The sequence below is a fragment of the Astatotilapia calliptera genome, chromosome 3 (genome assembly GCF_900246225.1).
Source record: "Astatotilapia calliptera chromosome 3, fAstCal1.2, whole genome shotgun sequence".
NCBI lineage: Eukaryota > Metazoa > Chordata > Actinopteri > Cichliformes > Cichlidae > Astatotilapia > Astatotilapia calliptera.
This window is the reverse complement of record NC_039304.1, coordinates 45,533,661-45,553,630: the sequence shown is the minus strand read 5'-3', so window position 1 is coordinate 45,553,630 and position 19,970 is coordinate 45,533,661. Positions and strand designations below refer to the sequence as shown.

The 19,970-nt window shown below is 43.4% G+C and overlaps 1 long non-coding RNA gene across 1 annotated transcript; it reads left to right on the top strand.

Moving 5' to 3' along the window:
* Window positions 1–15,941: 15,941 nt before the first annotated feature.
* Window positions 15,942–18,831, top strand: LOC113011067 (uncharacterized). Its single transcript, XR_003270447.1, has 3 exons — window positions 15,942–16,021; window positions 17,962–18,049; window positions 18,786–18,831. It is a non-coding gene; the product is annotated as an uncharacterized LOC113011067 (long non-coding RNA).
* The last annotated feature ends 1,139 nt before the right edge of the window (window positions 18,832–19,970 follow it).

Genomic DNA, 19,970 nt, shown 5'->3' with positions numbered 1-19,970 from the left:
ATCTGAAGAGAGAGAAAGATCCTCTTCTGGTTTCAGGGTTGGACTTAAAAACCTTGATCGGGCTCTACAGAGTTTAGATGGAATCTCCTGTAAAGAGTGTCAGCTGATGTCACTCTTGGATCTGATGAGGTAGCTCTGATTTCTGGACCTGCAGTGAATAATCCTGAATGTTACATTTAGGAAGCTGCATGTATAGATAAGAATAAGAAGAACTTTATTTATCCAGAGGGAAATTCTTTTGTCATGTACATGCTCAAAGCAGCAGGAGAGACAGAGGAACAGATGAATAAGATATAAGATATACAATATATACAATAAGAATAGTAGTGTACAGTAATATACCGTAGGATAGTGCAAGACATAGTATCAGATAACTAACGAAGTAATATATATAACTATATCCTGGTGAATAAATAACTTAACTATCAGTGCAGGCGATTCTAGAAAGTGACAAAGTATTGTGCAATAGAATAAAGGGAGTAGCAGCGTATGATGGGGGGATGAAACAAATATTCAATAAGGTACTGTTGGGTAATATTACACGGTCTGAAAGGGAACAGAATAACATTGGTAATCGTCTCAGGAAAATTATCTACAGAGTGAGGAAGAGTTATACAGTCTTATTGCCACCGACACAAAGGATTTACTGTGGCGATCTCTGCATTTCGGGGCAATGAGTCTTTTGCTGTGTTTGCTCTGATGGTCCATCATGGGGGCGTGCATGGGGTGGGAGGGGTTGTCCATGATAGAAACAAGCTTTTTTAGCATTCTCCTTTCAGACACCACCTCCAGGTTCTCAAGTCTGACACCCAGGACAGAACTAGCCTTTCTAATCAGTTTGTTCAGCCTTTTGGCATCAGCTGTCTTCACCCCACTTCCCCAGCACACAGCTGCAAAGAACACGACGCTCTCCAACACCGAGTGATAGAACATGGTCAGCATATTCCTACCAACATTGAAGGATCTAAGTCGCCTCAGTAGGAAAAGCAGACTCTGCCCTTTTTTGAAGATAGCATTGGTGTTCTTGGTCCAGTCCAGTTTACAGTCCAAGTGTACCCCCAGTACCAGTAGTCCTCAACTATCTCCACATCAGCCCCACTGATGGTGACAGGGTTAGGAGGAGGAGCCTGCTTCCTAAAATCCATAATCAGTTCCTTTGTCTTTGTGATGTTAAGTTGTAGGTGGTTTAGCTCACACCACTCGACAAAGCTGTCGACCACACTCCTGTACTCCTCCTCCTGTCCATCCCAGAGCCCACAGTGGTAGAGTCATCTGAGAATTTCTGCAGATGACATGACTGAGACTTGTACCTGAAGTCAGATGTGTAGAGAGTGAAGAGGAAGGGGGATAGGACTGTCCCCTGCGGCGCCCCCGTGCTGCTCAAGATGTTATCTTAGCGGGAGCTCTTCAGTCGGACATGCTGTGGTCGACTTGTTAAATAGTCCGTAATCCAACCAACCACTGGGGCATCCACCTGCATTTCTGTGAGCTTATTCCCCAGCAGTGATGGTCTGATTGTGTTAAAAGCACTGGAGAATTCAAAGAACATGACCCTCACAGTGCTCCCAACAATGTCCAGGTGAGAATAAGCCTGGTCCAGCAGGTAGATGATGGCATCCTCCAAGCCATACGAGGTTGATAAGCAAACTGCAGGGGGTCCGGCCAAGGCTCCACCAGCAGACGCAGATGTTTCAGGATGAGTCTCTCCAGCGTCTTCATGACATGTGAGGTCAGAGCCACTGGCCTGTAGTCACCGAGGGTGGACGGGTTGATCTTTTTAGGGACAGGAACCAGGCAGGATGTCTTCCAGAGTGATGGGACTATGTGCATTTCCAGACTCATGTTGAAGATCCGTTGTAGAACTCCAGACAGCTGGCAAGCACAGCACCTGAGGGCCCTGGGACTGACACCATCAGGGCCAGCAGCTTTGCTGGAGTGGAGTCTGCCCAATTCTCTTTTGATGTCATCTGCTGAGAGGGACAGGGTGAGACAGTCTGAGGGGGCAGGAGAGGGGGGAGGCGAAAGGACAAGATGGGAATAGCTGGGTGTGGAGACAGGAGACGCAGGGCAGTCAAACCTATTGAAGTGCAGATTAAGGTTGTTATCACTTTTGACGTCCCCATCCATCCCAACACCTCTCTTTTGTCTCAGGTCCGTGATAGTCCGCATTCCATTCCACACCTCCCTGGTGTTGTTTTCCTGCAGTTTGTTTTCCAGCCTCCGTCTGTAGGACTCTTTACCCTCTGCAATCTTGGCTTTCAGCTCCTTCTGCACCAGTTTCAGCTGATCTCTGTCACCATTTCTGAAAGCTCTTTTTTTCTTGTTTAAGGTTGCTTTGATGTTTTTGGTAACCCAGGGTTTATTGTTGGGGAAGCACAGAATGGTTTTTTTTGGGGACCACAGTGTCCACACAGAAGTTGATATAATCTGTTACACAGCCTGTCAGATTGTCAATATTGTCCTGATTGGAATCACAAAGAACATCCCAGTCAGTTGACTCAAAGCATCCCTGCAGAGTCTCTTCCGACTCACATGGACAAGGGAGTCGAAAGAGACTTGTGACATTACCAATAAGTTTGATGTGTCACCTGGCCCTCTTCCTATTGAAAAAACAAAAGTTGTATCCAAGATGGCCAACTTCTAAATGGCCACCATGGTCACCACCCATCTTGAGGAGTTTGCCCCCTCACATATACTAATGTGCCACAAACAGGACTTTAATATCACCAACCATTCCCATGTTATTATGGTGTATCCATATAAATGGCCCACCCTGTATATCAAGTTTATGCTTTGTCCTTTGAGGGGTTTTAATTCTCTAAAATGTTATCCCTGTTACATTTTAATCTTTGTTTCCATAGGACACAGTAGTGTTTAGTAGTTGTACTTGTTACTGTATTATTAAAGTTATAGGAATGTCTTCTTCTTTCTTTTTTTATACAAAACTAATATTGTATCAAAATTACAGATATGGATATGGATATCAATTTCTTTTTTTTTTAAACTTTCTTAGTCTTTCCAAATTTTTTCTTCATTCATTTAACCTCGGTTAAATTTAAATCCTTCATTCATATTTAAGTTGTTGCTGTGATAATCCCTTCTCTTAAATCCTTTTCTCCCAAAACTGCAAATAATTTCACAGCAGTCTTTCTCAAAACTTCCAAAATGAACTAAATCTGTCAACCTGCTTTGAAACAACCCCTGCTATGACTTTATGTTCAGAAACAAGAGACGTAAGCTAAACTGGTTTTGGCCTGTACTTCCATGTAATACCAGTTTGTACCAGAAGATGGAGGTGTGAGTCAGTGTAACCTTTCTTTAATTAGGCAAAGAACACATTCTTATTCACAGTGGCAGCACAGAAATGTTGAAACAAAACAGCAGCACAATCTGGACCATTTTAAAGATCACAGGTGACTACTTTTAGTTCATTCAAATTCTATTAAACCTCTATTTTTGGCTCCTCCTTTAACTTTTGAGTATTTACTGTGTCCTTGAAGTCCACATCTTGTTTTGCAGCTGTTTTCTTGTTGATTTGAAGTTTGTATTATGAAATCCTGATAATGTTAAAGCGTTAGTTATATTTGATGAACTCTGTGTAAAGTTTATCTTATTAAACAGTTTGTTGTGAAAAATGAAGAAATGGTCTCACAACAAGTAGTGTGACCCATGATTTCAGATTCAAAGTAATTTAACTGTTTTCAGTTAAATTAACTATCAGTGCTTTACATGTGGAGGTTTATCACAGGAGGAGACTGGGCTTTTGATTTTTTTTTTTTTTTTTTTTTTGATTTTTCTCAAAAACATGCTGTGGGCATGAAGTTTTCAGACAGTGTGTTTAAGAGTTATTGTGGTTAACATCTCACACATTCCAATAAATCAGATGTTCCTGCATTGCAACAGTGGTTTGCAGATGTATTCTCCCTCCTCCCTGTCTGCAGGACTCTCATGGAGCACCACTTTGAAACGCGGCCTGGCGTGAAAGTATGTTTATGGCCCTACATGTTGCCTGAGCACAAGAGGTAAATTGTGCAAAAGCAATTGGCTGAAATGGAGAAAATGCTGTTGCCTTAGGAGGAAATGAGGATTTGTTCCTCAGTGTTTGGTCTCCTATGCCTATCTATTTGCCAGCTGATTGGTCCCAGCTGTTGAGAGGGGCTGGTTGTCCTTAAGGTGCTTCCAGGTAATTAAGAAGTGAGCGCATGGTTTTATACAGTACTGTGATGATCAATGTTCCCTGTAATTTTTCATGTGTTGAGCGAATGCACAAACTCCCTGAGGAATCCCTTGGACCACTGTGAGCAACAGCAGACATGTTCACACCAGTTTCGAATCCATCCAAGTTACATGGTTTATTAAAATAATCATATTACAGCATTTACAATTATGTTAGACTACTTTTAATTATCTGCTTTAGCCCACTTACAATGAAAATGAAAAAATAATCTTATTCATGACTTGTGTAATATGTTAATGCTATTGGAAGTAAAAATAACTTTAACTCCAATTTTAAAAGGACAGCTTTTTTTTTTTTTTTTTTTTTTAAATAAAGCTCTGACCTGTATAATAACTCTGTGGTCTGGGAGAGAGTCCTGTAACTCTGTCTGCAAAATACAGTATGCAAAGACCAATGCTGGGCAATTAATTATATAGTTATATAAAGTTACTGAGTTTTGCAAAGAACAATGTTTTTGCAGCTGTTTACCTAAAAATGCAGCCAATACATTTTTTTAAACAAACTATTTAGAGAACAATCAGGTGTTCTGCATCAAATCTGATGCCACACAAATTATTTGTGCCACTCCAAAAGAAATCATTTCTGTCCACTATGAGATAAAGGAGGACATCAAAAGCCTGATACCTGGAGCACTGACAACAGGGGATGTATTACTCCTGTAACATTCAGCAGTTGCCTCGTTGTTCTGACACACACAACAAAACTATTGACTACACTACACACTAACTACACAAGATTTGCGCTAAATGTCGCAAATCTCTCACATCTCAAAACACAGCCCTCACTCCTAAAACTTCCTCCCGTTTCCTTTTTTTATTTTTTTATTTATGTTTTATTAGTTTTCTTATTTATACAACATGTACAACAAATTCAAACTATTCACCGTGGGGGGGAAAGCAAAGAAAAGCAAATCAACATCAAAAGAGACAAACAGACCAAACCAAACAAAACACAAAAACAAATAAACCAAGAAATACAATGACATTATACAAAATGTCCCATTTTGTACATATTTCAACCAATATTCTTCAAATGAGTCCGCCTGTCACTTTAGCCTAAAGGTTATTTTTCCAAAAATAGTATATATCACATCAATCCATTCATCTATAGTAGGAGTATCCTCTTTAAGACAAAGGCGAGTTATGGCCTTTTTGGAAGCTACCGACAGCACACTGAACAAATATTTATCCGGTTTGCATAGATCAAGAGTCTTTAGGTTGCCTAGGTACAATAATGCAAAATGAAATTGTATTTTCTTTTGGAAGATTGTTCCCATGACCTTGTGTATTTCCTTCAAAAATGGAACCACACGGGGACATTCCCAAAAAATGTGGAAATGATTTGCTGTTGCATGTCCACAACTCCTCCAGCATGTTGTATTCTGAGGATAATTGGATTTTTGAGCTGGGGTAATAAAATAACTAATTACATTCTTCCAAATGAATTCCCTCCACGAGGGGGAGCTTGTTACTGACCACTGCTGCCTACAGATCCCATCCCATTCCTCTCCTGTTAGGGATAGATTGCTCTCTGTTTCCCATCTGGCTTTAACATATCTTGTATCATGACCTCGTAGATTGATCAGTGAACAATATAATTTGGAAATAATTCTTTGATAGGGTCCATCTCTATATGCATTCTCGAATATATATACAGGGAGTGCAGAATTATTAGGCAAATTAGTATTTTGTCCACATCATCCTCTTCATGCATGTTGTCTTACTCCAAGCTGTATAGGCTCGAAAGCCTACTACCAATTAAGCATATTAGGTGATGTGCATCTCTGTAATGAGAAGGGGTGTGGTCTAATGACATCAACACCCTATATCAGGTGTGCATAATTATTAGGCAACTTCCTTTCAGTTGGCAAAATGGTTCAAAAATAGTGAGATATCTTGCAGAGGGATGCAGCAGTCTCAAAATTGCAAAGCTTCTGAAGCATGATCATCAAACAATCAAGCGTTTCATTCAAAATAGTCAACAGGGTCGCAAGAAGCGTGTAGAAAAACCAAGGCGCAAAATAACTGCCCATGAACTGAGAAAAGTCAAGTGTGCAGCTGCCAAGATGCCACTTGCCACCAGTTTGGCCATATTTCAGAGCTGCAACATCACTGGAGTGCCCAAAAGCACAAGGTGTGCAATACTCAGAGACATGGCCAAGGTAAGAAAGGCTGAAAGACGACCACCACTGAACAAGACACACAAGCTGAAACGTCAAGACTGGGCCAAGAAATATCTCAAGACTGATTTTTCTAAGGTTTTATGGACTGATGAAATGAGAGTGAGTCTTGATGGGCCAGATGGATGGGCCCGTGGCTGGATTGGTAAAGGGCAGAGAGCTCCAGTCCGACTCAGACGCCAGCAAGGTGGAGGTGGAGTACTGGTTTGGGCTGGTATCATCAAAGATGAGCTTGTGGGGCCTTTTCGGGTTGAGGATGGAGTCAAGCTCAACTCCCAGTCCTACTGCCAGTTTCTGGAAGACACCTTCTTCAAGCAGTGGTACAGGAAGAAGTCTGCGTCCTTCAAGAAAAACATGATTTTCATGCAGGACAATGCTCCATCACACGCGTCCAAGTACTCCACAGCGTGGCTGGCAAGAAAGGGTATAAAAGAAGAAAAACTAATGACATGGCCACCTTGTTCACCTGATCTGAACCCCATTGAGAACCTGTGGTCCATCATCAAATGTGAGATTTACAAGGAGGGAAAACAGTACACCTCTCTGAACAGTGTCTGGGAGGCTGTGGTTGCTGCTGCACGCAATGTTGATGGTGAACAGATCAAAACACTGACAGAATCCATGGGTGGCAGGCTTTTGAGTGTCCTTGCAAAGAAAGGTGGCTATATTGGTCGCTGATTTGTTTTTGTTTTGTTTTTGAATGTCAGAAATGTATATTTGTGAATGTGGAGATGTTATATTGGTTTCACTGGTAAAAATAAATAATTGAAATGAGTATATATTTGTTTTTTGTTAAGTTGCCTAATAATTGTGCACAGTAATAGTCACCTGCACACACAGATACCCCCCTAAAATAGCTAAAACTAAAAACAAACTAAAAACTACTTCCAAAAACATTCAGCTTTGATATTAATGAGTTTTTTGGGTTCATTGAGAACATGGTTGTTGTTCAATAATAACATTATTCCTCAAAAATACAACTTACCTAATAATTCTGCACTCCCTGTATATAATATCTTCATTCCCAGTCGATAACTGAGGATTTTTTAGCTTTTTATTCAGGAAAATACTCCGTTGCAAGTATCTAAAAAAATCTTGATTTTGCAACCCAAACTTTTTCTTAAGGTCCTGGAAACTCATCACTTTTCCATTTTTCAACAAGTTACTGTATGTGGTGAGACCTTTATTTGCCCATGTTTTGAATGTCGAGTCGATCTTACTAGGCAAAAATTCTGGGTCATATGCAAACCATTTAAGGAATCCAGCCCTCTGGATTAATTGATACTTTTTAAGTACTCTTTCCCATATCTTTATTGAACTTACTATCTAACGGTTGCCCGGGTATCCCAGGAGTTGTAACTCTGAAGGATCTCCTATCAGTGCCCTGACAGGGAAATTACCTCCCAAGGACAATTCCACTTCCTTCCATCTTGAACAGTATCCAGGTTTACACCAGCCCACCAGATTTCTTATTTGTGTTGCCCTGTAGTAGTCCTGTAGGCAAGGGAGGCCTAATCCTCCTTTATCCTTGGGAAGCTGAAGTGTTTTGAACTTAACTCTTGGCTTTTTACCCGCCCATATAAATCTTGAGAGGATCCTATCCCATTCTACAAAGTAGATGGTAATGACAATTTGCATAATTAAGATTAAGGAACTGACCTCCCAGCCCATTGTTCCTTCAGTGGGCTCGTTTCAGTCATTATGCAGTGTACTGTTTATAAGATTGGGGAAACCTGCAGTCAGCTGAGATTTAAAAAGTCACTTGGATGAGTGACAAAACGTTTCTCCCACAAAACGCTACGTCCAGATGAACAGAATGAACTTTTGGAGATTTACTTTCCTGGATGATTGAGAATGCATCAAGACGTTTTAACCCACTTTGGCAACGAATGCCTAAAACTTGTATGCCAGTATGAGCAAACAGCACATAAGATGGCGGACTACAGGAACCACCTGAGATTCAGCCTCAGATGCCAACAAAACAGGATTACTCTTAAAAGTCTGCAAATGAGCTCTTCAGTTAAAGGCTTACGAGCAACAGAAGTCCTCCAGAAGGCACAACATCAGTTACCCTTTAAGACTTACCACAGAACCAAGTCCGCCAGATCTTATATTACATCTTTACATGCTGTAGTGCCAATTTTGGGAGCATTCCAAGTTGCTATACATCAATACAACCATTATAGCCCACATTTTAGTAATATATATGCATTAAGTGCATAGTAATTTCAGAAATTTCAAAAAAGAAATTTAAGAGGTTTATCCCTCAAAACTGTAAATACAAAAAAAGTTGCATAAAATAGTTTCCCACCACAGGAAATTTATTTTGAGTGTCTTCATAGTTTTATTTTTGAAATACACCAATTTTTATATACTGCAGGAAAAACGAAAATAAATATTATAATGCAAATTTGCAAAATGTGCAATATAATGTGAACTAAAATAAGCCTTTTCCAGCATTGCAATTTGAGTTCTAACCATCCCAGAAACTATTCAGAAAGTCATAAAGTCAAACATAACTTTTAAAAACATCAGATTAGGTTGATGAGGCCCTGAAGGTAAAAAACTACAGTTTCAAAATGACGCCACTTCTGGTTTCGGGCAGGTAATGGTGGGCATGTGATAGTTTGCGCTGATGATCTATTCCAACGTAGGAAGTGTTACGAACAGCTGATCGGATCGGCAAAGCGTGTTTCTGGAATATTTTGTTTTTGTTGCTGCAAGTGGTTTTATGCAATTTTTTTGCAAAGCTATATGTGGAAGGAAACTGTGACCTTGGACAAGCTGATGGCATAAGATGTAAGTACAACTCCTCCAGTTTCATATGCAAACAAAATGATTGCGCTAGCTTACGTGGTTGCAGTTCTACCGGGATTTAAAAATAGTTACGCAAAACTGAGCATGCCCGCTCCGACCGGCATTAAAGGGTTAATGAACGAGTGAGGCAAAATTTTTTTACTATCGACGTGCTAAAATCTCAAGAGGAGCGGATCCGACGGAGACTGACAATGCTTTAAGATGAGAATACTCTTAAAAAGGTGTTTGACTTTACTGAGAACTTGTTGTACATCGGAAACTACCGTAAAATGTGGAGAGTGTCCTCAGCAGCCAGAAGAGAGAAGGACGCGACACCGAGGTTGTGGAAAAGTGGGTGAGTAATTTGTCTGACAGACAGCTCACCCAAACAGAGAAAAACGTAGTTGCTAAAGGGTTTTGCTGTCACACCAAGACAAAGTGGAAGCAGAGCAACTACGGACGAAGGTTTCGGCCTGTCTCAGCAATGCAAGGCCCCCAGCATCCAACATCACCATGGAAGAGAGGAAGGGACTCACATCACTTAGTGATGACAATAACATTATCATCCTTCTGGCACACAATGGTAGGTGCACAGTATTGCTAAACCAGAAAGACTATCATGAGAAAATTTTGTCACTACTCAGTGATGAAAATACTTATGAGCCCCTGAAACGAGACCCAGGAAGTGTCTACAGGAAGAAGGTGATAGACTGTCTGAAACAGTTAGAACAAGACAAGGCTATTGACTGGACCTCATACCAAAGGCTATACCCAGGGGAGTCTACACCAAGTCTGTGTGGTTTACCGAAAATACATAAACAGGGTGCACCTTTAAGACCGATTGTCTGCACGATCAACTCTGTCTCCAAATTTCTGGCTTTGATCCTCAACCCACTGGTGGGCAGCTCTGAACACCACATCCAGAACACCCTGGATTTTGTTGAGAAGGTGAGAGATGTCATTACAGAGGCAGATGAAACCAGGACGTACCACAATTCACAGATCCCATTAACTCAGTGGACCAACACATCAAATTCACCAGGGAGGATATGAAAAGTGGCAGGTTAGCTTTCTTAGACTGAGATTTCCATCAGTAGTGGGGGACATCTAAAAGCTGATGTGTACTGTGGGATTATAATATTATTTTATGCCATGTTAGACCCTTAATTAAAGGAAAGCCGAGGCTGACCTGGACTCCTGCTCTCCCCTCTACCATCTTTGCTCTCTCCTCTACCATCTTTGATGTGACCCTGACCAAATGCTACAGCAGCTGGACCCACAACAACAACCTGAAAATGTCAACACTGTTGCAGGAAAATGATCTCATGCAGTGGAGGCGGAGAGCGTTAAATCCAAGGCCCGTTTCACTACACGGGGGAGATTTCCAGACAGCTTCAGCTGACAGAGCTGTGACGAGACGCCCATTAAGCCCAGATGAAAAGTGAGGCAGAGCAAAAGAGTGCTGACCTTAACAACTCTGCATTAAAACTGTGCAGGACAGTGACGGACCAATACGGATGATCGGGCAGCAAAAAGGGCGTGCCAGAGACAGGAGGAGTAACTGAGGTCAGATGTTTGGCTGATCTATGGACTGGAGTGTCTTCGAGCATAGAAGGCCGCACGTACTTACATAACACTGATATCATGTTTTTCTTTGTGATCTTTTATTCAGTTATATCTTTTGCTAAGTTTTAAGTAGTGGCAGTTGATTAAACAACATTCATTTAATATTACATACCTGATTCAGAGCATTACACACATATCAACTTAACAATCTGCAAAACCTTGTAGCGGCAATGTTGTGTCTCCATAAGGGACAGTTGGCTCCAGGAGATAAGTGGGAGTCAGTGCCTGTCCTTGAGAAGGAGAGCATATTCCTTTGCTGTGTCAAGAGTCAACAGATCCATATTGAAGTGAAGTTCATATTATTACAGGTTTTGTTTCTTTTTTTTCTTCCTTTTTTTGTGTCCCGTTTGGATCTTTAGCCATCAGAATTGTTGTCTTAAGGCCAAGAAAGATGCCAAGCGGATTTATTTTACCAAGTGGATCATCATGGCCTTGCCATATTGGTCCATTTGATTGACCTTTATTATAATTATGAATTTATTTTATTTTCAGTTGCTACAAACGGGACAGACATGACTGGGGGATAGGACAGGGAGAAAGAATGAAAGAAAGAGAGGGAGAGAAAGAAAACCAAAGGGGAGAAGAGACGGTGAGAAGGGGGGGAAGAAAGAAAAAAACAAAAAACCAAACAAAACACTGAGCAGTGCTGATTTTCTAACACTGGAATATTTCTAACATTTTGAGTTATTTTCCAGTGTTAGAAAATCAGCACTGCTCAGTGTTAGCCATTGTTAATCTTCAAAACTGACTAGGTTACTTTTAAACATATAACACTGTAAAAAGTGTTAATTTAACACTCAACAGTGTTGTATTTAACACTCAGAGTGTTAATTTAACACTGGAGATTTTGCTGTGTAGCTTAGGCGCTGTGTGAGAGAAAAGCATGTGAATGTTTAGGCTTTTATGATCAGGTGGGGGCCACTAGAGGCTATAAGAGTTTGATCAATGCTCCACCATTTTGAGATCTGAGGCTGTCTGCGTACGGTGTCCATCTCCCACGCGTGTGATCATTAAAATCATTGTTTGACTCAACCCGGCCGGACCAGTGTTGTTATTTTGGTTTTTCCTCTTGTATCCATCCCCAATATTTGAATCCGTAACAGTAACATAAACCTACCTATACGGATCAATATTTAAGGTTTGACTCTCATCATCCACTGGAGCACAAACTGGGTGTCATTACGACGCTACAACACACAGCGAACACCATCCCCACTGACACAGGGGCCAGGGAGGCAGAAGAACGGCACATCAAAAAGGCCCTGAGTAAATGTGGTTATCCCAGCTGCACTTTTGTCAAAGTACACAATAAATTATATAATGTAAACAACTACCTGAAAAAAACAGGTAGAACGATACTTTTGTATGGTTTATTGCATTTACGGAGGGAGTGATGTATGCTGGGTAATGGCACAGCTAGCTACTGGGTGACTTTATTCACCCGCTTCGGCTGTTATCAGTCCATACAATGGGCGTTATTGTCATGGTCCTGAGTCTGAGGACTCAGTGTTTTGTTTCCTTATGCTTTTGTTCATTTCGAGTGTGTATTCTGTTGTGATTTTGCCATTTGTTAGGTTTCTGTTCTTTGCCTTCCTGCTCCCACTTCTCTGTGTTCCCTCTGTCTGTCCATGGTGTTATTGTGTCTGCTCATGAGTCTGCCTGTCAAGTTCAGTGTCCTGTCTGGTTCTCTGTGTCTGTTAGTTTCCTGTTTTATTCTGAAAGTTCTTGTCTCATGTCAGTGTGTTCAGTTTTACCTCTCCCCTGTCTCGTTAGCCTGATTGCTCCCAGCTGTGTCTCCCTCCTGTGGCCCATTCCCTGATTACTCCCTGTGTATTTAAGCCCTGTTTTTTCCTGTGCTCTCTGTCGCGTCGTCTGTTTAATTCCATGTAGTCTGCATTATTCCATGTTTCTTAGTGTCTCTCTGCTCCTCGTTTCATGTCCTCCCTTTTGCATTAGTTTTCCCAGTTTAGGTTTATGTTCGGTTCTGCTCACACCTTGGTTTTGTGCACTGTAAATAAACCCACTTGCACCTCTGCCATTGTCTGCTATTGGATCCTCCTTTCTCACCCTCCACACGACTGCCGCCCCAGCCGTGACAGTACGACGCGACCACGAGATGGATCCAGCAGCTTTGTCCGTAGAGAGCGACCTCACACGCATCCAACGCCTGATGGACTGGGTAACTCACACCACCAACACAAGGGCAAAAGTGGTGGGGTTAAATGCCATCGAGGCAATCCTGGAGGGAAATCCCTACCTCTGCCAGCTTAAGGGAGTTTCCGCCTTCCTTTGCACCCTGCATAAAGCCCTGGGGGTAGTGCAAGCTCGGGAAACCACAGACTTTGTCCAGCAGCAGCGGACTACGGCCACCCCAGAGCAGTCATGTGAGCTTCTCCTGGCGGTGATTTTGCCCGGCCCGCCGGAGGTGATTTTGCCCGGCCCGCCGGATGTGATTTTGCCCGGCCCGTTGGATCCGTCAGCAGAGAGGAAGCGACGATCGCGCCGTCGGTGCGTCACCCCGCAGCCGGATATTAGGACTTCAGAACTGCCGACTGTGGTGAGTGAGAAGGACTCTTTTTCTGTTTTGGACTGTGGGACAGTTTATTCAGGGGCTTTGTTTGGTGCAGCAGATGACAAGGAGAACTGTTTGTTGCCCGTTCATTCTCCTGCTCAGCTGTCTTTACCTCGTTTAGCCGCGCAGCAGCATTCAGCTCGGCCTCCGGTATCCCCGCTAGCCCAGTCATCTATGCCGTCTCTGTCTTCACCGACTCCCTGTGAATGGGAGGCTGCGCCTGTGCCTCCCATTTTTGAGTCTTTTTCTAGTACGTATTATTTGCAGAGAGACAAACACGTTAAAAATGCAATCGTTCCTCAACAGCTGGCTAGTTTAGAGACTGTTACTTGCTCCAGGGCCTCACCAGAGGTTAAGTTACAGCCCTCAGCTGACTCTGGACCCCTGGAGGCTAAGAACCCAGCTGAGAACTGCACCCGGCTGTCGCTGCCTGAGCAGGGTCGGTGCTCCGTGCAGCTGCAGTCTGTTCCGTCCCTGCCAGAGGCCCGTGTGCCTGCTGGTTCTGTTCTGTCTCTGCCAGAGGTCTCCGCACCTGCTGGTTCTGTCCTGTGTGTGCCAGGGGCTCCGGTGCCCACTGGTTCTGAGACTGTCTTCCCTGGGGGGCCCGAGGAGCCCGTCCAGCTTCCTGCCTCGTCAGCTGGAGGGCCCGAGGAGCCCGTCCAGCCTCAAGACTCGTCAGCTGGAGGTTCAGGAGAACCTAGCCAGCTTGCTGCCTCGTCAGCTGGAGGGCCCGAGGAGCCCGTCCAGCCCCAAGATTCATCATCCTCGCCAGCTGCAATCTCATCATCCTCGCACGCAGCAGCCTCCTCATCAGCCTCTGCCTCAGCTTCGCCTGGTCCGGCTTCAGCTTCACCCACGCCGTTGCCTGGTCCGGCTTCAGCTTCACCCACGCCGTTGCCTGGTCCGGCTTCAGCTTCACCCACGCCGTCGCCTGGTCCGGCTTCAGCGTCGCCTCCGCCTGGTCTGGCCTCCGCATCCGCTTCAACGTCGCCTGGTCCAGCCTCCGCATCCTTATCAGCTTCGTCTGGTCCAGCCTCTGCTTCAGCATCCTCATCGCCTGGTCCAGCGTCTGCTTCAGCATCCTCATTGCCTGGTCCAGCATCTGCTTCAGCATCCTCATCGCCTGGTCCAGCCTCGGCTTCCGCCTCCTCATCAGCTTCGCCTGGTCCAGCCTCGGCTTCCGCCTCGTCTGGTCCAGCCTCCGCGCCTTCAGCCTCGTCTGCTTCGCCTGGTCCAGCCTCCGCGTCTTCAGCCTCGTCTGCTTCGCCTGGTCCAGCCTCTGCGTCTTCAGCCTCGCCTGGCCCAGCCTCCGCGTCACCTGATGCTGCAGGGGCCACGCAGCCTTCTGGTCCCCAGCTGCCGCCTCAACATCGTCGGTCATCTGCCAGGCCGCATGTTGGGCATCGTCGCCACCGTGGCCGGCCTGTGGACTTGGATTGTCGCCACCGCTGTCGTGAGCACGGTCGGCCCCCAGGACTGCTTTCACGCCGCTGTTGCCGTCCGCACGGTCAGCCCCCAGAACTGTTTTCACGGCGCTGTTGCCGTCCGCACGGTCGGCCTCCGGACCTGTCCCACTGCCACTGCCTTTCACACGGTCGGCCCCCGGAACTGAACTGTTTTGGCCTCCGGCGCTGTCGGCCTCCGGGTCTGCCCCCTGACCTGTCTGTCTGGGCCTTTTTGGACTATGTCCCTCCCTCCTGGATCCCCACCGCCCGCCCTGGTCAGGTCGTTTTCTGTTTTTTGGTTTTGGGGGGGCGGTTTGGGCAGTTTTTGTGTTTCTGTTGGGCTGTCTGGAGCCAGCCCTTTGGGGGGGGGGGGGGGGGGGGGGGGGGTGCTGTCATGGTCCTGAGTCTGAGGACTCAGTGTTTTGTTTCCTTATGCTTTTGTTCATTTTGAGTGTGTATTCTGTTGTGATTTTGCCATTTGTTAGGTTTCTGTTCTTTGCCTTCCTGCTCCCACTTCTCTGTGTTCCCTCTGTCTGTCCATGGTGTTATTGTGTCTGCTCATGAGTCTGCCTGTCAAGTTCAGTGTCCTGTCTGGTTCTCTGTGTCTGTTAGTTTCCTGTTTTATTCTGAAAGTTCTTGTCTCATGTCAGTGTGTTCAGTTTTACCTCTCCCCTGTCTCGTTAGCCTGATTGCTCCCAGCTGTGTCTCCCTCCTGTGGCCCATTCCCTGATTACTCCCCGTGTATTTAAGCCCTGTGTTTTCCTGTGCTCTCTGTCGCGTCGTCTGTTTAATTCCATGTAGTCTGCATTATTCCATGTTTCTTAGTGTCTCTCTGCTCCTCGTTTCATGTCCTCCCTTTTGCATTAGTTTTCCCAGTTTAGGTTTATGTTTGGTTCTGCTCACACCTTGGTTTTGTGCACTGTAAATAAACCCACTTGCACCTCCGCCATTGTCTGCTATTGGATCCTCCTTTCTCACCCTCCACACGACTGCCGCCCCAGCCGTGACAGTTATTAGCACAAATCAGTCCCATAGATATGGGCCATCTCCTGCTAGATTGTTCAGAAGGTTGTTCTCATCCATCCAGATGGAGGATCACTAACAGGAGCGTGGAAGACTCCAGAATCCACTCTGGCTGCAATCCGGTGGATATGCAGTGTGTACAGGTAAGACCGTTTAAATGGACAGCATTTATAGAATGACTATTAAAAGTCAGCGAGTGTCAGTAATGTTAATGTGGTTATGTTAGTAATACACCGAGTGCTAATATAACAGCTTTAAGATGCATTTGTAGATATTATTACGTGTTTTACCGTCTTTATGGTGCTAGCTTAAAGTTACGGTGTAAACGTTACCTTATATTTTATCTCATGGTTTTTCTATTTTTAACATAGAGATTTGTGATGCTGTGTTTTCTGACCACAGTCCTGTGTTGTTTGAAGTTCCTCTTGCCTGTGCCTCAGTTAAAACTCGCGCTGCTGCTCAGCGCTGTCGTGTTTTTAACTCCTCCACTGCTGAACACTTTTCAACAGTCTTTGACCAGATCTGTAAGATCCCGGATTTTTTATGCAGCCAGACTGAGGAACTGAGCTCATGGTTTTATTCTACCTGTCGGACTGCTTTGGACACTGTGGCTCCATTAAAATCCAGACTGCCTAAAACTAAATCTGAGCCCTGGCTGAACGACTTGACCCGAGCTGTCAGACGCGACTGCCGTCGAGCTGAGCGCAAGTGGAAAAAGGACAAACTACAAGTGTCATTCCAGATGCTGAAGGACTGTTGGCGTCGATATCAAAGAACTGTAAAAGATGCCAAAAGAAAACACTTATCTGACATTATTTTGTCAAACTGCCACAACCCACGTGTTTTATTTAATACTATTAACTCTGTTCTTAATGCACCATATACTGACTGTATTGAGCCCTCATCAGAAGCCTGTGAAAATTTTTTACACTTTTTTATCGAGAAGGTCTCCTCCACAAGGGCTCAAATCTCTCCTCATGCTCACGACCTCTCAGTCTCTGTTTCCTGCTCTGCTGTCTTTGACAGGTTTGAGCCTGTGACTCTATCCTTTTTAAAGGAGACTGTTGGTCATCTTAAGCCTGCAGGGTCTCCAAATGATGCTGTCCCTCCTCGACTTTTAAAAGAGGTGTTACCTACAGTTGGTCCTTTGGTGCTTGAGCTGGTAAACCATAGTCTGATGTCAGGTGTTGTCCCTAAAGATTTTAAACATGCAGTAGTCAAACCCCTGATTAAAAAACCTGCTCTTGATCCTATGGTTCTTGCAAATTACAGGCCTATCTCCAAACTACCTTTTCTTTCCAAAATTCTTGAAAAGGTAGTTTACAACAAAATAATGACCTTCCTGGAAAAGCAAAATGTTTTAGAGGTTTTCCAATCTGGTTTTAAACCCTTTCATAGCACTGAATCAGCCCTTTTAAAAGTTTTTAATGACATATTTTTAGCGACTGATGCTGGGGACTGTGTTGTTCTTGTGCTTTTAGATTTGACAGCTGCGTTTGATACCGTGGATCATGCCATTTTATTCTCTCGTTTGGAGCACTGGGTGGGCATTAGGGGCACAGCACTGGAGTGGTTCAGGTCCTACTTGACGGGGCGAACTTTTTGTGTCAGCCTTGGTGACTATGCGTCGTCCTCCGCTCCCCTCTTGTGTGGTGTCCCACAGGGCTCAGTTCTAGGCCCCCTCCTCTTCTCTTTATATCTGCTTCCTCTTGGTTCTGTACTGAGAAAGCACGGCATTGCTTTCCACTTTTATGCTGATGACTGTCAGATCTATGTCCCTCTAAAGAAAAAAGGCAGATACCTTACACAGCCATTACTTCAGTGTCTCGATGACATTAAGGCTTGGATGTCTGTTAACTTTTTAAAATTCAATGATAAAAAGACAGAGGTGATGGTTTTTGGTAGCCCCACTGAGACCCCCAATGTGTATGTAGGTTCCCTGGCACAGTATAACATACAGTATAACATACTGTGCCAGGAACTGATTTCTCCCAAAGGGTGGACTAGTGTGTTTCAATAGATTACCTCTGTATGAATGTACTTCTTAAATGAAGGCAAGTGTTTGTCCTTTTTTGTTCCTCAGGTACAGTACGTGATATCAAGGGCAGGCGGTCAACACTGGGGACAAGAAGCAGACGTACTTCCAAGAGGGAGCTGCAGTGAGGTCAGAGGTCAGAATCTGAAACAGCTCAGGTTTATATTTTAGAGGTTATAAAAAATCAGAATGTATTTATAAAGAAACCTTTAAATAATAGTCATAATTATGATTATTATAAGAAATATTAAACATTTAAGTGGATTTTCTGTTACACATATCGTGTTAGCCCTGCAATAAACTGGCAGCCTGTCTTTGTCCTGTATCAGCTGGGATAGGCTTCATCCTCCCGCAACCCTGAATTGGATACATTGTATTCCAATTATGTAATCTGATCATTTACAAACTCAAGGTATCTAATCAAAATGTAAGTAATAATTATAAAATGCAGAAATAAGTGTGACATAAATGTAAATGTGTGAGCTGACATAGAGGACAGCTACATGCAGTCTGAAAAACCTTTGTTGTCAAGTTTGTCTCGTGCTGATATACCTGCATTCTTACATAGAAGAGACATTAAAGTCTCTGACTCAGTGAAGCATTATTGTTTGGATAAATCTGTGGTTTGGATCTGTTTGGATAAATATAGTAAGTTGATGTTTGTCCATTCATTGACACATTTTCTTAAGTGCTTATCCAGTTCAGGATCACAGTGGAGCTGCAGCTGGATATGTTCACTAAATAAACCTTACAAAAGTTAACAATAAACCTGCATCCATGTACGTTGTTGTCCACAGGATGAGAAAATCAAATTGGAAGACTGTGGAACATGTTAATAAATGTTTGTGTGTTTATGCCTGTGTCTTTCACAGGAGGCGCTGGAAGGTTTCCCTAATAGTTCCTGGTGAATGAAAGCAGAACCATAAAGGTTGCTGGACTGCATGATGGCCTTACCCCTGAGCAGTCATCCTGTTAAAGGAGGAACCAGTTAGAAGCTGTTTTCAAAGTAGCTGAGCAGATTTCATCTCAAGCAAGCGATTAACTGTTTGTTCGTTTGTTCTGCCACTTAAAGAGCATTTAAGGACGTCTTTCGAGTGTCCAGTTGAATTAATTCTACTGGCTCTCATGGTCATTTGTTATTATAGACATATTTTTCATGTTCACCCAGCTATTTAGTAAATTCTATCTATTTAGTAATATCCGTCAGCTATAAAATGTAATATAAATATAAAAATATCTAAATATCTCCTGCCCTTTATGTTTTAATGATGTAAGTCTGTTTACATTAGCATTCCTCACATATCAATGAGATGCTGTACAGTACAACCCTACTGACGCAGCAGAGGGATAACGACGGCTATTCAACATCGTTACACGACACATTTGAGCTGCATGACGCAGACAAAGTGACTCAATCATCTTTTTTGTGGTTTATTGTCTTCAAACCAGCAGATAAAGCCGATTGCAGAAGATGTCAGAGAAGAACTTCAGGCCGTGTACTGAAAAGGTATTTTTTTCTTGTTATCAAAAGACATTTGGAGTGGCAGCTTCTACAACTGGTTGTGCTAAAGTAAAGCTTACAGTCTAAGAAATCACAGTGTTGATGTTCAGCACAAAGAGAAAAGCTCACTTGTTTGAATTTATTTACAATCATAGTTTTATAAATTCTGACTGTAAACAGCTTTTACAGCTTTGATATTGTTTGACACTCGAAATCAGGTGATAGGGTTTAATTTAAAGGTTTCTGTGTCCCAATGAGCCATTTACACTGACCAGTGTCAGTTTAACTGTAACACATTCATTATTTAGATTCAACAAAGAAATAACTGAATGTAAAAAATGGCAGCCCTCAGGCAGGTTTATAGAGATATATGCATGCATTATGAAATGTATGTATCCCAGATAATTGTTATTCATCTAGTCATGGCAGACCTACCTTTTCCTCCCAAGTTAACTGCAACCCAAAAGAACTAGTGGGGCTATTTACACACTCACAACCAGTGTGGGGTAAAAAGAGCCACCAAAAAGCTGTCAGCCACAGATGTGCTATAAGAGTT